This window comes from Mytilus trossulus, chromosome 12, assembly GCF_036588685.1.
Source record: "Mytilus trossulus isolate FHL-02 chromosome 12, PNRI_Mtr1.1.1.hap1, whole genome shotgun sequence".
Classification (NCBI taxonomy): domain Eukaryota; kingdom Metazoa; phylum Mollusca; class Bivalvia; order Mytilida; family Mytilidae; genus Mytilus; species Mytilus trossulus.
In genome coordinates this window covers 4007859-4024445 of record NC_086384.1, presented here as the reverse complement: position 1 = coordinate 4024445, position 16587 = coordinate 4007859, and the positions used below count along the sequence as shown (strand labels likewise).

The 16587-nt window shown below is 33.3% G+C and overlaps 1 long non-coding RNA gene across 4 annotated transcripts; it reads left to right on the top strand.

The window, feature by feature from the left end:
* Positions 1-3398: 3398 nt before the first annotated feature.
* Positions 3399-15958, top strand: LOC134693416 (uncharacterized). Of its 4 annotated transcripts, XR_010102400.1 has the most exons (5): positions 3399-3872; positions 13148-13192; positions 14263-14469; positions 14968-15041; positions 15826-15958. It is a non-coding gene; the product is annotated as an uncharacterized LOC134693416 (long non-coding RNA). The 4 variants fall into 4 exon arrangements; XR_010102401.1 differs by lacking the exon at positions 13148-13192; XR_010102402.1 differs by lacking the exons at positions 3399-3872; positions 13148-13192 and adding an exon at positions 11955-12243.
* The last annotated feature ends 629 nt before the right edge of the window (positions 15959-16587 follow it).

Sequence of the window (16587 nt, the reverse complement as noted above, 5' to 3'; positions counted from 1 at the left end):
GAAAATAAAACTAATAATTTTAACCAATCAGAAGACAGTAAATACACAAAATTTATTTATTAACCAGTACACGTACAATGCATGCGTTGTCAATCTCTAGCAAGGGGTTTAATTGAAGTTCACATAAATACGAATTTAATGAGGTCGACTAATTCACTTGCAAGTGTATGAGTAATTATCAATGTTTCTTCGCTTAATTTGACAAATTGAACCATTTTGGCTGCTAAAAGCGAATTTTTATTTCACTATTTCACTTTCATTACTTAGTCTGATTGAACAAAAAAAATCTTAACTTTAAAAGAACTGCTCAATTACTTATCCAAAACACCTGGGTTTACTAACAATTTGAGTGCTGTTGTTAAATATTTTGTTTATTATTGTATTTTTTTGTGTGTTTTGTATTTTTATAGTATTCAGTTTGCCAAAAAATATGAAAACTTGATGTTCGTGACGTTACTTACCAAACAATGGCGTCATTTTAAAATAAATTGCGTCACGCCCGAATGACCGTTCTATTTGACCTATTTTGAGGGAACATATTTCTTAGGCTTACATAAATAAAAACTGACTGTATGTAAAAACCAATAAAAAAAATGTAGAGCTGTGATAAAGGGTATGCGATAAAGGATGCGCATCAAAGTTGCGCGAAATGGATTAAACAGCAGGCTCTTTATCAAATATTCAAAACTACTGTATTTACTACTAAACATATAATAATTAGACAATATACGTAAAGTGTCTTGAAATATGAAATTAATTTGTATGAGGCTTAGAAACAGGGAAAATGCGAGGTTCCACCGAACATTTTCCCGTTCCGTGCCAAATTTAAATAAAATTCATATTTCAAGACACTATACGTATATTGTTTTAATACTGAAATCGATAAAAATTAAAAAAAAAAATAAAAAAAATATGTTACAAATATTGTTCACAAAAGTGTTTTGAATTTCCCTCTTGGAGGACCATTTTGGCGTATTTTCCCTATGAGCGTAGTCCAGGCGGTAAGACATTGAAATTTTAAGGAGTAAGAAAGGGAAAATTAACTTAATTAATTATATTTGATAAACATGGTATACAAATTACCCATTTGAAGACATAACCAGTTTAAATACATAAACGTTTAACCATTGTCACTACACGTTGTCATGGTTGTGACGTGACGTTGCTGATGAAATACAGCAGTTCCGGTAAGTAGGCGGGGCTAATAGGTTAGTTTAAGTCATTGACGTATAAAACTAACGTTTATACGTATAGCTTTATCTGTATAGTAAAATAGCTAGTTGCAGTATAAATATTACTCTAATGCAATTATTTTGTAACATTTCTGATTGGATAAGAGCAAGCGTAAAACTCTCTATCTCCTTGTCTGTAACTAAGGAAGCCGACATTTTGAATTTCGGAATGTATTGACATTTTATTTCTACAATAATAAACAAAAAACTCACTTGTTGCGCCTAAAAATCTTCTTTTTATGAAATTTTATTACATTCTGAAGCGCCACAGAATCCAGAAAACGCCCGGTGTTTATGTTTGACGCCGGAAGCATACCTATGACGGCACCTAGTGTAGGGACCAAATAACATAACATCTTTTCGCGGAATTTTCTTTAATGAACATTTTACACTGTAATAATGATTGAAATTTAATTATAAACTTGTTTGCATTAGAATAGAGATAACTGTATTGTATTTGAAGCTTTGCGGACGTCCATCGGTAGTTTTACTGTCGCAAATACCCGTTTACCTGTCTCCGCTCCGCGTCGCCAGGTAAACTAAATTTGCGACAGTAAAACTACCGATGGACGTCCTTAAAGCTTCAAATACAATACAATTATCTCTTAATTATGGGCCGACACTTAGCCGGTCCATTATATGATATGGGTTTGATATTTACATTTGAGATCTACATTTATTTTTTTCTGCGGTATATATGCAAATTAAAAAACAGCTATTCCGGTTGTTTTTCCGTATACGTTCCCGATTTTATTTTTATCATCTACTTCCGGGACGTCTCTCATCATCAACATATCATAGCAACCATAATCAACAAGACGCAATTCACACAATTAACGTACTTTTCACGATCATCGATAATATATAAAGGTAAACAGTTATACTTTGGTATATTACAACATTTATAGATATGTTTTAATACAGAATCGAACTTTTTTTCATCTAGAAAGATGGATTCTGACCCAATCTCCTATAGTTTTGTACATTTTTTGCTTAAATCTTGTACGTGAAAATCGTACACGGCAGGACCAGTATATCGCATTTGTATGTATGTGTACCCTTGGGCTAAAACAGGTTGAAAAAAAACCCTCAATGAGGTTTATTTTCATGTTGTGGATAATTATAAAACCAGAAAAACTTCCCCTTTTAGTTTAAAAGGGGGAAAACTATTTATTGTGGAAACAACATTTATAAAAGTGGGGTTCACTTTCTATTTATTATAAAAAGGAGATACATTTGAATATTACAAAATTCTTTGACATGTTTTGACCATATAATATAAGATAATGATAGACACAAGTTCTTAGTTTAGGCATAGTTTCAACAAATAATATAAATATGCGCTCTTTTGTTACCTGACTTGTTTTTAAAATATCACTAGAAATTAAACTTTCTCTAAGAAATATACATCTATCTTGTATTATATGCCAGAATATGGTAAAACATGTCCAAGAATTTTGTAATATTCACCTGTACCCCTTATTTATAAAAGGGATAGCCTTTACATTGAGGGGTTGTTCCCAAACTGTAAAATGGCTGTGTGTTCATCTCAAATTTTACTCTGAATACAGACAAACTTTTGCATCTGGAAAAATTGTAAGGCATACAGAGAGTGTTTTAATATTAGCTATAATAAGTCTTAGAGTGCTAAATTTTAAGATAAAGAATATATATATATAAAAACAAATTGAAAAAAAAGCATAGAGAATAATGGGATATATATTAAGATATAATGATTAGAGAATAATGTGCAAAAACTACAAAGAATGAAGATTAAAAAAAAAAAATTAGTTCAAATAAAGTGGATGTAAGAAATTATGGGCAATCGTACATACTTCATCAATGAGACATACATGTACTCATACTGTATAGATATATAATACAGACTACGAATGTGTTGATATCCATAGATGTTAGCATTTATTCAGAAAACTACTAGGGTATATATACAACTTTTTCACCCCATTTAGAACCTCAACAAATTCATCATAACAAATGTTACTTTGTGACGAAGTCTTAAGGTGAGGCCTCTTAAGGTAGCTTCCGACACTAAGGGACATAACAAGGTTTGACTGATGTAAAACTGGTTCCCTGTTTTATCTTAGGATATATATCTCCTATATATCTGAGTCACGGTAACAGTTCTGTGATAACTTGTGTAAACAACCTACGGCTGATCGGACGGAAGACATAAGTGTTTATCAAAAAGGATAGATTCATGCGGTTTTTTTTCACAATAAAGAATATGAATAGCTTCAGCCTGAAAGTTCACACAGTCTTAAATGATTCTTGATTTATATGATCTTTGTGAGTTGGAGAAATTCGGCGTCCGATCACAGTGAACTTTCGTTTGACGAAATAACCTGGAATGAAGGTCGACGGCTAGCTCTGGCTAATCACCTAGCGCAGAATTTGTTTGTTAAGATGAATGACTGTCCCCTGTGGGTGCTGTCTGCGAACGGAAATACGACCTTGGACTAGGAGCTGGAGGCTGTGGAGTATTTTGTCCATACCATATCGTAGTAGCTGCAATGCATGTATTAAACCTGCATATCATCAGGTCATGCACATGCAACAGTGTAGAAACCAGGAAAGGAAATGGAACTGGTGGATTTGTTATCAATTCAAAAACTGCAAATGGTGAGAGATTTAAATTTTCTCTTTAAGAATCTCTTAACACATTTTACTGGGTGGAGAAGGTGTATGATTTCATGTCTTGTATCAATGAACCTGCCCCGCACCTCTTAACCGTCAACCGTTATTGTAAATGGTTGGCAGATATTATACAAATATCAATACATAAATAAAAGCAGCTTTATTAAAAGCTAATATCATAAATAATAGTTATGAATCAATTACAATATATATAAATATAATTGCAGTGTGTGCTAAAACTGAAAATACCTGAATAATATAATCTAGGTCACTTTAATACTAAATATCAGCTGTTCTGTCTAGGATCTAATTTGAAACTGACTATACTTTTCTCCAAACGTCTTTATATATAAAAGATCAAGTTAATCAATACACCTAAAAATAGTACGCGTGTACACAATATGAAAGTAACCAAAATGGCCATGAAGTTAACAAGTTCGATTTGGGATAATTCCAACATTATAAAAGGATAAATATTGATTAAAAAGGATGCATGAATAACTTCTGAATAAGGTTATTATGTTGAAACTATAGAAAATCATTCTGCATAACCAGCAAGTGTACAATAAGAGAAAACATGTATGACCTAGTTTCGCGAAAAATATACACCGGGAAATACGAATGAATGAAGGTTATTCTTGAAAGAATACTGGAAATTATCGTGGCACAACACTGCTCCTCCTAAAGAAAAAAGAATTATGTCTCTAGAATTGACATAAAATGAATGGATATTCAAATTTCAACATAAGAAGCATACATGCGATGTATATAAACAGTAAAACAATAACATATATTTATAAATCTCATTCATTTAAAGTTCAACATGATTACAAAGGTCTTTCCTATTTTCTTGAATAAACAACACAAACGGAACTTCTTATCTTCTTAGCGTAATTACATGTAGGTTGAGACTCTGTCACAAATAATTTTTCATTTTCTGGACTGATTTCTTAATACAAAAATGACCAAAATATGCAGTATCGTGACAGCTGATTATTATTTCTTTCTTTATAACAGCTGGTACCAAAAGTTGTAAATGATCTAGTCCACTTTTAACTTCTCTCCATTTTTGGTATATTACTCCACCAATACGTACAAGATTACTCCAATTCAGCCAATAATGTCTTACTGCTGGGCTGAAACTGGCACATTTATCTCTATCTGGTGTTTCTCCTGCATCCATCCATTTATGAAAAAAGCTGTAATCTGGGTCTTCTTTCTGAATTATACTCATCTCTTTTTCTGTGTATTTAGTTATCCAACTTGAACAATTACCATCACTTGACTGCGTTTCATTCCTTATCATAGGTTTATCAGTTAAATTCTTTACATTATCAACCTTTTTTCTAAATTCTGACCATTCTTGTTTCCATTCAATGCATTCAGCGCAACTGGAATCAAGATTTCCCTCTTTCAAATGTATACAAAGATCATTTTCATTAGAATTTGTAGACATTGCATCAGCATTAGAATTTTTTGTTCCTGGATGGTGTTGAATGTCAAAACTGTTTTGACTAAGACTTTCAATCCACCGTTCTTACTGTCCCTGAGGCTCTTTAAATGCAAATATCCATCGTAATGATCCATGGTCTGTACTGAGCAAAAATTTACTTCCAAGCAAATAGTGTCGAAATTGCTGCATAAATGTGACAACTGCAAGTAATTCTCGTCTTGTGACACTATACCTCTGTTGTACCATGTCTAGTTTCTTTGATGCATACGATATAACCTTTTCTTTGTTTTCTTGGATTTGAGACAGCATAGCGCCAATACATATATTAGAGCTGCAATCACTACAAAAGTCAAAAAGTCTGAAAAGACCAGTTTTTGTCTGAATGTGCATGAATTTTTACTCGACATTCTTAATTTGTCTGCATACTTTTAAAAATTTCTTGACATATTATTAATTCGTCATAAATGTTCTTGATTTTTCTTGACCAGTGTCTTGACTGTATTAACATTGTCTTAAAATTTCCCGACACTTCCTGTATCCTCTGATAAGAATCTGTATTAGTCTCAACCAATTCTTGACTGTCTTAAATTTGTCTTGATCTGTCTCGACATATTCTTGACATTCTAAATAATGTCTAAATATGTCTTTACATATTATTGACATTCTTAATAATGTCTGAATATGTCTTGACACATTCTTGACAGTATTAAATATGTCTTTAGACACTATCTCAACAGTATAAGTTTCGCCTGAAATTTGTACAGACTTATTCTGCACGGTTTATGACATTCTATTGCTGTTATATACTCCTTTAATTATGGCTAAACTAAACTTTGGAGCATCAAGGAATAATTTCGTAAAGTAAGATACCCTTTTCGTGCACCTAAGTTGGAATACCCTGAATAATCCCACAAGTAGTTTAAATTTGATTTATTTTTATTAAACATTTAATTAATTGTTTTCACTTATAACATAAGTAGAAGTAACTGACAAACAGCATTTAGTTTTTTGCCATTCGCAAAACTGCCAGTCAAATATGCTGTACTAAAATAGGTGTCTTGAAGGCGGTTTTAAAATTCGACCATGTATCTCTTTTGGACCCCACAATCCATCTTTTTGGTTTGTGTGGCTAAAAAATAGGGGGAGGGGCTTTCATGTAGGTCAAATAATTTGTTCTCATCTTGATTCAAACCGTATTTTTTTTTAGAACAACACAAAAACATTTTTTAATCATATCTGAGTCAGTCAGGGGTACTACTTGTACAAGTGTAAATGAGAATTTTTCAAAAGAAATTAAGACACAAGTCATACTTTTGGAGAATGTCGAGTAAAAGTTCATGCAAATCAAGACAGAAACTGGTCTTTTCAGACTTTTTGACTTTTGTAGTGAATGTCATATATACTGCCTGTTATAATTACATAGACCAAGGAATTTCTGTATTTCTTTTGCTGTTGATGGGACTTTCCAGCTATCTACAGACTGTACTTTCTTTGGATTTGGCTTAATTCCCTCTTTACCTACAACATGCTCTAGGTAAAGTAGGTCTTCTCTTAATATCACATTTAGATGGTTTAAACTTTAATCCTGCATTTATAAGTCTTGAAAAAACATTATCTAGTCTTTTACGATGTTCTTCTTTATGAGAACTAAAAATAATAATATCATCGAGATATATCAGAAGTGTTTGCCATGGAAGACCTCTAAAGATCAACTCCATGCATCTCTGAAAAGTGCTAGGGGTATTGCAGAGTCCAAAAGGCATCTTTGTATACTCATACAGACCATACTTGGTAATAAATGCTGTCTTTGGTTGATCTGATTCTTCTACCATCAACTGCCATTAACCCCTTTGAAGATTGAGACATGAAAATATGGACACTGACGCTAATAATCAAGGCACATATTTATGCGGGGGAAAGGGTAGGCATCTTTAATTGTACGGTCGTTGACCCTGCGAAAATCCCCACAACAGCGAACAGAGTTTTTTTTCTCCGAACAAGTACTACTGGTGAAGCCCATGCTGATTTTGGTGGTTTGATAACTCCCGTCTTAAGTTGATCTTGTAAGTTTTTAAATTCTTCATTCTCAAATCCTATTGGTGTCCTTCTAAGTAGCTGTCTTACTGATGCTGCACCAGCTGTATTTATTCTATGTTTTATAAAGGATCATGTTCAAACATCAGTTTTAGAAGCAGCAAACCAGCAAATATCTGCAAGCTTTCGTTTGGTCTTTTCATTTGCAATGTGTTTGCTACTTCTTTCAAATAAATCCTTAAGATGATCTGGTAATGCAGGCCTCATTTCTGCATTTATCATTCATCTTCCAGGAATTTTCTGCTTTACAGTTCCGAATGGTGCTAATCCATTCATCAGGAATACGTACTGATTCATCTGTAAGGTTTTTATTCATCTTCAAAACTTGCAGATATTCTTGGTATTATCATTCAAAGGTTTTGTACTGTTTGGATAACATCAAATTGTGTAATATGTGTAACTGGTTGTAATTCTCCTATTAAGTAATTTCTTTTCAACCAATGATCTTCAACCACTGGTTGTAGCATGGTATATCTGGTATCTATAGCATCAGTATTATAACTCCCACCAAATAATATCATCTCAGAATTGGCTGGAACAGTTACATTTTCAGTTAAAACCACTCTTGCTGTCTTGCCATCCACCTTCCTCTCAGTGTGACACTTATGTCCATCAATGCGCATGCTACGTCAATCTTTAAAGACCCAAATGTTGCAAAAGACCTATCCGACCTCCATGACAAATATGTTGTTGTCCCCGCTGATAAAGGCCCAAATAATATGGTTTTTGTGTGTAAAAGTCATTACATTAACTGCTTGATAAAAGAATTAGGTATTGACATCTCACTTGGAAACTCAACATATACCCTCACGACACTTACCAAAGAGGAAATCCTGGATAACCATAGGTCTGTTCTATTTTCCTTTTGAATTTCAACCAAAGATGAAGAACTGGATCTTCCATCACTGTATTGGATACCAAAACTACATAAGTGTCCTTATAAACAACGGTATATTGCTGGGTCTTCCAAGTGCTCCACGAAACCTCTTTCTAAATTATTAACATCTATTTTATCAGCAATCAAAGACGGGCTTCAAAGTTATTGTGAAACAGTCTATTCTAGAGGTGGCGTGAATCTGATGTGGATACTTAAAAATTCCAAAGATTTTTTAGAGCACATACAATCTAACTCTCTTTCATCTTGTTACAGTATTACAACATTTGACCTTTCTACTCTTTACACTAGTATTCCACATTCCAAACTAAAATACAAATTGAAAGAGTTGGTATTACTTTGCTTCATAAAAAAGAATGGCCAACGTAGATACAAGTTTCTTTTCTTAGGGAGGGATAAATCCTACTTTGTAAAGAATCACTCTGATTCAAACAAAAAATTCTCTGAAACTGATATTATCAAGATGCTTGATTTCTTGATTGACAATATATTTGTTACGTTCGGAGGACGTGTTTTTTTTATAGACTGTCGGCATTCCAATTGGAACAAACTGTGCCCCTCTACTTGCCGACTTGTTTCTTTATTATTATGAGCCTGACTTCATGTAGGAACTTCTTAGGAAGAAATATAAGAAGTTAGCAATATCCTTTAACGCTACTTTCCGCTATATAGATGATGTTCTTTCACTAAACAATTCAAAATTTGGTGATTATGTAGAACGCATCTATCCCATCGAACCAGAGATTAAGGATACTACAAAAACAGTTAAGTCGGCTTCATATCTTGACTTACATCTAGAAATTAACAATGAGGGTCGGTTGAAAACAAAACATTACGACAAAAGAGATGATTTCAGCTTTCCAATTGTGAAACTTTCCATTTCTAAGTAGCAACATTCCAGCAGCACCTGCATACGGGGTATATATCTCCCAATTGATACGATATTCCCGTACTTGCATTTCCTATCATGATTTTCTTGATAGAGGGTTGCTGCTTACAAGGAAGCTATTAGACCAAGAGTTCCAAATGGTGAAGTTGAAATCATGCCTTCGTAAATTTTACGGACGCCATCACGAGTTGGTTGACCGTTATTGAATAACCGTTTCACAAACAATATCAGATATGTTCCTTACGTCGTATCTGTATCTACAATCCCCTTCCCTTTCATGAATGTGACGTACCGAATAAGACTATTTACCGGATTTGTAATCACATAAGCAACACGACGGGTGCCACATGTGGAGCTGGATCTGGTTACCCTTCCGGAACACCTGAGATCTCCCCATGTTTTTGGTGTAGTTCGTGTTGTTTATTCTTTAGTTTTCTTTGTTGTGTCATGTGTACAATTGTTTTTCTGTCTGTCTTTTTCATTTTTAGCCATGGTGTTGTCAGTTTGTTCAAGATTCATGAGTTTGACTGTCCCTTTGGTATCTTTCGTCCCTCTTTTATCCACTTGCCGTCCACCTGTATTCCCTTCTTAGAGTTGATTGTAATGTCAAGTTCATCTACAATTTCACAAATTTTCTGGTCGCTTTCTTTAATATGGGTCTCTTTCCTCAGGAATCCCAAAATAAGACTACTATAAAGAACCGCTCCTGTATCCAAAACAGCTTTGGTCAACTGCCCATTTTGATACTTACGGGAACTTTAATTGTTGCTGACCTCACTCTATCTCTGTTTATCTGGATAACACATCTAGATTGCCGTCTACTGTCCATCTTCTCTGTTTTTATCATAGGAGTCATAACAGCTGTCGATGTACTTTGTTCTGACGTCAATCACTGCATCTTGAATTCTTTGAAAAGTATATCAATATTAAAAGCTGCTGACTCAGCATCTTCATTTCTCATCTCTAAGGATGACACTTGGCCGACAGTCCCAGTCTCTACTTGTTTAAAGAATTTTCTTCAGTGCTATTTTTATACTGTTGTTTATCATTTTTCTTACTTGGGCAGTCCCTGCTGTAATGCCTTGCTTAGTTGCATGAATAGCACTTATTGGAGTTGGGTTTCGGCTGTTTGCCCTAACTGCTCTCTTCTTTGGTGCTTGATTAATCAACTTTTCCTCTATTATTTTCCCAACTGTCTTTGTTATATCTCTGGTCATGGACTCTCTCATGTCCCGTCCAAACTGATTCAGTATCTCCTCAGTTACAAATCACTGAGGACCTGCTTTTCTGCAGTTGAGGTCTTCATAGTCATATTTTTCTTCTTCTTCCATTGTCTCCACTTGACGGATCTGAGTTTTTCCTTTCATGCCATTCTTACTTGTTAGATGCCAAGTCACCAGGTTTATCGTTTCTTCCATGGTTTTTAGTCACTTGGTTAGCACATCATAAGCCAGACTCTGATCAGGTAATCCATATAAAATTGAGAATGGAAATGGGGAATGTGTCAAAGAGACTACAACCCGACCAAATAAAAAAACAACAGCAGGTCACCAACAGGTCTTCAATGTAGCGAGAAATTCCCGCACCCGGAGGCGTCCTTCAGCTGCCCCCAAAACAAATATATACTAGTTCAGTGTCAATGAACGCCATACTAATTTCCAATTTGTACACAAGAAACTAAAATTAAAATAACACAAGACTAACAGAGGCCAGGGCTCCTGACTTGGGACTGGCGCAAAAATGCGGCGGGGTTAAACATGTTTGTGAGATCTCAACCCTCCCCCTATACCTCTAACCAATGTAGAAAAGTAAACGCATAACAATACGCACATTAAAATTCACTTCAAGAGAAGTCCGAGTCTGATGTCAGAAGATGTAACATATATTCAATACTGATATTATTGAACAGCGGTTTGTCCATTCCAGGGTAAGCCTTTCTATTGACTGATTTTACTTATTATGACTATTAATACTTATACTTTCAGTTACCCTTTTAATGAAAAATACACATTGAGTTTCAATAACTTTTGGTGCTCAATAATTTATATGGAAAAAAACTTTGAATTCCAATAACTCTTAGTGCTCAATAATTTATATGGAAAAAATACACTTTGAATTTTAATAACTCTTGGTGCTCTATAATATCATATGTAAACCACAGTGTGTGTTCCAATATAAGCTGATTTGTATGTTGTTATTCTTTTTAATAAATGACTTCCTTTTTTTCTTTCTTTTTCCGTTTTTTATGTTCTTTTACCGCTGCCACCAATTGAAGCGCCAACCGTTATTGTAAATGGTTGGCAGATATTATACAAATATCAATTTCAAAGTCAAAGGAATAAAATGTTTTGAAGTCCAAACTTTGAATAATCAAGAATAAGATTTGTTTGAATTAAATAAAAGCAGCTTTATTAAAAGCTAATATCATAAATAATAGTTATGAATCAATTACAATATACATATATATATATATACAACTCGTCTAAACATCAACCCAACAATGTTAGATCTGTAAATTTGCTTTCGCAAATTTTTGGTTCTTCCCTCGCCGGGATTCGAACCCATGCTACTGTGATATCGTGACACCAAATCGCCTGCACTGCAGCCGTCCCGCTAGACCACACGACCACCTGGGCTCTCAAAAAAAGAGCTCTCGGTGGGCATGTGTTACCTTTCCACGTCAGTTTTAATCTAGCGGCGTACTACAGTACATGATATATAAGGCATGAAGATATATAAGTAGAAATGCAGTGTGTGCTAAAACTGAAAATACCTGAATAGTAAAATCTAGGTCACTTACTAAAAATCAGCTGTTCTGTCTGTGATTTAATTTGAAGCTGACTATACTTTTCTCCAAACATTTAAACTATCAAGTTAATCAATACACCTAAAATAGTACGTGTGTACACAATATGAAAGTAACCAAAATGGCCATGAAGTTAACAAGTTCGATTTGGGATAATTATAACATTATAAAAAGGATAAATATGGATTAAATAGGATGACTGAACAACTTCTGAATAAGGTTATTATGTTGTTACTATAAAAAATCATTCCGCATAACAAGCAAGTGTACAAAAAGTGAAAACATGTATGACCTAGTTTCGCGGAAAATATACGCCGAGAAATACGAATTAATGAAGGTTATTATTAAAAGAATACTGCAAATAATCGTGGCACAACATGTTTTTCTTCAATTCCCCTCTATTATGGTCTGGGGTTTATGTAGTTTGAAGGGAAGTGCTGCCCAAATTTTTAATGAAGCTGGATTTTGCCCCTGACAGTTGTTTATCATTTTTGCAATGAACAGAAAGACATCTATGCATAAAGGGCTGATTAGTTTTGCACCCAAAAGGGGAGCATTATTTTGTAAATAATTATTTGGTAGCAATTTATCATAAATGAAATTAGAACTGAAAAAGAAAACAAATACAGTCACAATCATGACAATGTGATTCATTCATAGAAATAAAGTTTTACAAACTAAAAATATTAGTTGTCTTTATTTTTATAATCACAATGTTCATATTAATTCATCTATTGCATGTGACCAAAGACCAAACTTGTGGTCTGATGCCTTGCAGATTTAGTCATTCAAAACATACCTAGAATGATTTACAGAATGCAGGATAATGCATGAAGGCACACAAACAATGAGGAAGGGGGACCAACCCTCCAATCCTTCACTCCACATTATTATAAATTTATGTGAGTCTGTGATCTATATATAAGAATAAGACAGACATGAATTTACGGTATCCGGACGTTCCGGCCCCAAACCGATCCGGCCCCAAGTCAACCCGGCCAAAATTCAATCCGGCCCATGTCGATCTGGCCTACGATAATCCGGCCCCAAGTCGAACCGGCCCCATAATAAAATATGAATAAACTATATTGTTTTTAGAGGAATTGTGACAAATTTATAACAGTATAAATGGAATATACAAAAAGTGTCCGATGATGGATGACAACAGGTAAGTATTGGAATACCAGTTAAAGAACTTTTTTAAATCGATATTAAAATGAGTGTTATTGTGTCTGTTTGTATGGAAGCTTCTACATATGTTAGTTATTTTCCATGACTTTGAATGTCATGGCGATTTTTATTTTATTAAGTTCACATGTAGGATTTAATAATGTCTCCTATGAAAAAATGTCCACTGGACACATTTTCATAGTAAATACTGTCCATAGACACAATTTCCTATAAAATGTGTCCTCAGGTATGAAAAAGTGTCGATGTATTCGACACTCACATAAATATACTGTCACTTACTTGAAAGGGGTCACACTTGCAACACTGCAATAACATATACAGGAACTTGCATACGCCATACAATGGGACTTATATAATATTTGCTCATCAAGAACAAATGCACTCATTCTTTTATGTACGTTTTAATATAACCCAATAATCTTGAAAAGTTGTAATAAAAACATAATCAACCCAGTTGGTTTATACTCATCTTTTTTTATTTATATTTACATATTTTTCAATGGCCCTTTTTATTATTTTTACCGTACACCTTTTACATTATATTAAAAATCAAAGATATTTATGAATAACAATTAATATATATCTTTTTTTTATTCCTTATAAATATATTTTTTTATTGAGGCTGGATCGACTTTACATATGGGCCGTATCGAAATTGGACTGGATCGTCGTGGGACGAATCGACTTGGGCCGGATCAACGTGGGGCCGGATCGACCCGAAAGCTGAATTTACAATCATATTATATACATATAAATTAAACAAACAATTCTCGCTTGAATTGTTTTACATTGTCTTATCGGGGCCTTTTATAGCTGACTATATGCGGTACGGGCTTTGCTCATTGTTGAAGGTCGTACGGTGACCTATAATTGTTAATGTTTGTGTCATTCTGGTCTTGTGGATTGGTCTCATTGGCAATCATACAACATTTACTTTTTTATATTATTGCATATATTCCAAATAGAATTATGAACTCAAGTACAAATAGTTTATAGTTAATCTAATTATCCTATATGCAGACTGATATTTCATATCATGTTTTTCAGGAATGATACATGCACAAAATTGGTGCTACACATTTTAACAATTTTCTAAGTGGATTGAATGTACTTTCTGTGAATTCATCAACAATATATGAATAAAAAGGAGAATAAAACTGGAAAGAAAATATTTGAAGTTGCCAAAAAATCCTGTAAATTAATTCAGGAGAAGAAACAGTTTTAAACATGGTTGATATAATGAGTAGTTAGAAGGTATTTAAATCTTTAGTTTGATTTTCAAAGTATTTTTTTAAATATTTTTCCAAAGTATATATTAAGTATAATGAGGACCATAATTATATTCATATTTGCTCAAGCAGTCATAAAAATGAATTAACAGATCTTGGTAATAACTTTTCAAGTTTAAAGTCAAGTTTTCAAATTAATTTTGTAGTAAAGCAGTGTTATATATACTTTAAGGCCTTCCTGTATGGATCATGACAGAATTTGTTTTAAAGAAAACATTGAACAAGAATTATTTACTTTTGTATTTATTAAATGAAATCTATATTTATGGATAATTTCAACAAATTTAATAAAACCAAATTAGTTTTGAAAGCCTTTTATTATTATTACAAATTTTATTGTTAACAGCCTGAGTTTCCAGTTAATATTCTGAGTTTCCAGTTAGTTTTAAATGTAATATGTCTTAGCTATAGTATTTGAACACTGCATGTTCTTTCATTTTACATTTGGTACTACTTTTTTCAGGCATAAGGTTGAGGCCAGTTTTGTTGCAGAATGGCATGTTTTTGGTACTGGTTGGACCTATGAAAGTAATACAGGTAAATTTAAAGAATTTAGGCTTTAACTTTATTGATAGAAAAGATATTCCCAAATATCAAGTCAAATTGGACATTGTAGATGCTATATACTCTTGTGAAAACTGTAGAAGCAACAGTCTACTATGGTGAGAGGATGCCGTACTTTGCAATGTTGTTGTCAGATCATGCAAACTGATGTACACAGATGACTCTCAGAGTCTCGGTTAGTAACTCAGCTTCCAGGCAAAAGAAGGTCACAGTGATCCACATTTTACACTATTGATTGAACTAATTTTTGTTAAATATAAAGTATATTACATTGTATCATGACTGCCACTGGTTCCTATGTGCCACAATGAAGATCACTATGTGATGTAGTACTTATGTTTATCACAAACTTGGTCACTTGGTGAATATGTAACTTTATACCAAAAATTAACAGTTTTAATTGATTTAAGGTAAATGGTCAATGTCGCATCTTTAAAATATATACCTTGAATTTGCTATAATGCTTCCTATACAAATGTAGTGTCACTTATATTTCATTGGACATTTAAAAAAAACACATCATATGCAGAAGCAAAATGAATTTGCAAACCCATCAGGTGACCTAATTATTTTCAATCACTTCAAAAACCTGGTTATATATCACATTATGATGTTAAACACTAAATGAGTGCATGTCTTTGTTATTCAGGTATATAATCTTTTTTAACTGATGTTTTAATGCATGATTGCATTTATTGTGCACTATAATATTATATTTTACACCTTTTCATTAATGTTAAATATATTAAACTTTCAGGTAAATACAGCATAAGAACGTTCCCCAGGAAAATTTACGCTGAAAGTTTGGAAAAGGGGATAAGAAATTGAAGAGGCAAAGAGATAACCAGAAAACACAGAATAGAAATAAAAAGAATATAAAGAGGCCCCATAGTTAAAATGTTAAAGAAGGAACAACATGTTATATAGAAATTGAAGTAAACGCTTGCTTTAGTGCTTGTTAAATTCAGCAAATTCCTCCTCATATTCGTCATATGCAGATAAGGAAAAAAATATATCAGTCTAAAGATTTGCACAACGGTACTGATATAAGGTGTTATTTAACGAAAATGTTGTTAAATCGTGTTGACAAATATTTCGGCTCAACAGATGGCCTTCTTCTGGTGTCACAAGTTTTACAAATACTGATAAATAATGTATAAAGTGTGAAAATAGATCAGTAATAATACAGGTAAGTTTTGGTCGATTGATTTTAATCCAAAATCCTGAATATAATAAAATAAACAAAATACTATAATTCAATATACGTGACTGTTATACGTGAATATTAACAATAAAAATGAGTGAAACACAAAACTGTTAGTATTTCTTATTGATGTACATTAAGTTCCTTTATCCAAAAGCTTTTCCGAACCTGTCGCTGTGCATCACTCCAGTGAATGTTCTGTTCAATTACTAGAATTTTCATGCGGTTAAAGTCATCAGGTTTGTTACCCGACTGTCTAAAGTGCTGAGAGACTGGAAGAAGTGGCTTCTTAGAAATATCACTTCTATGGCCATT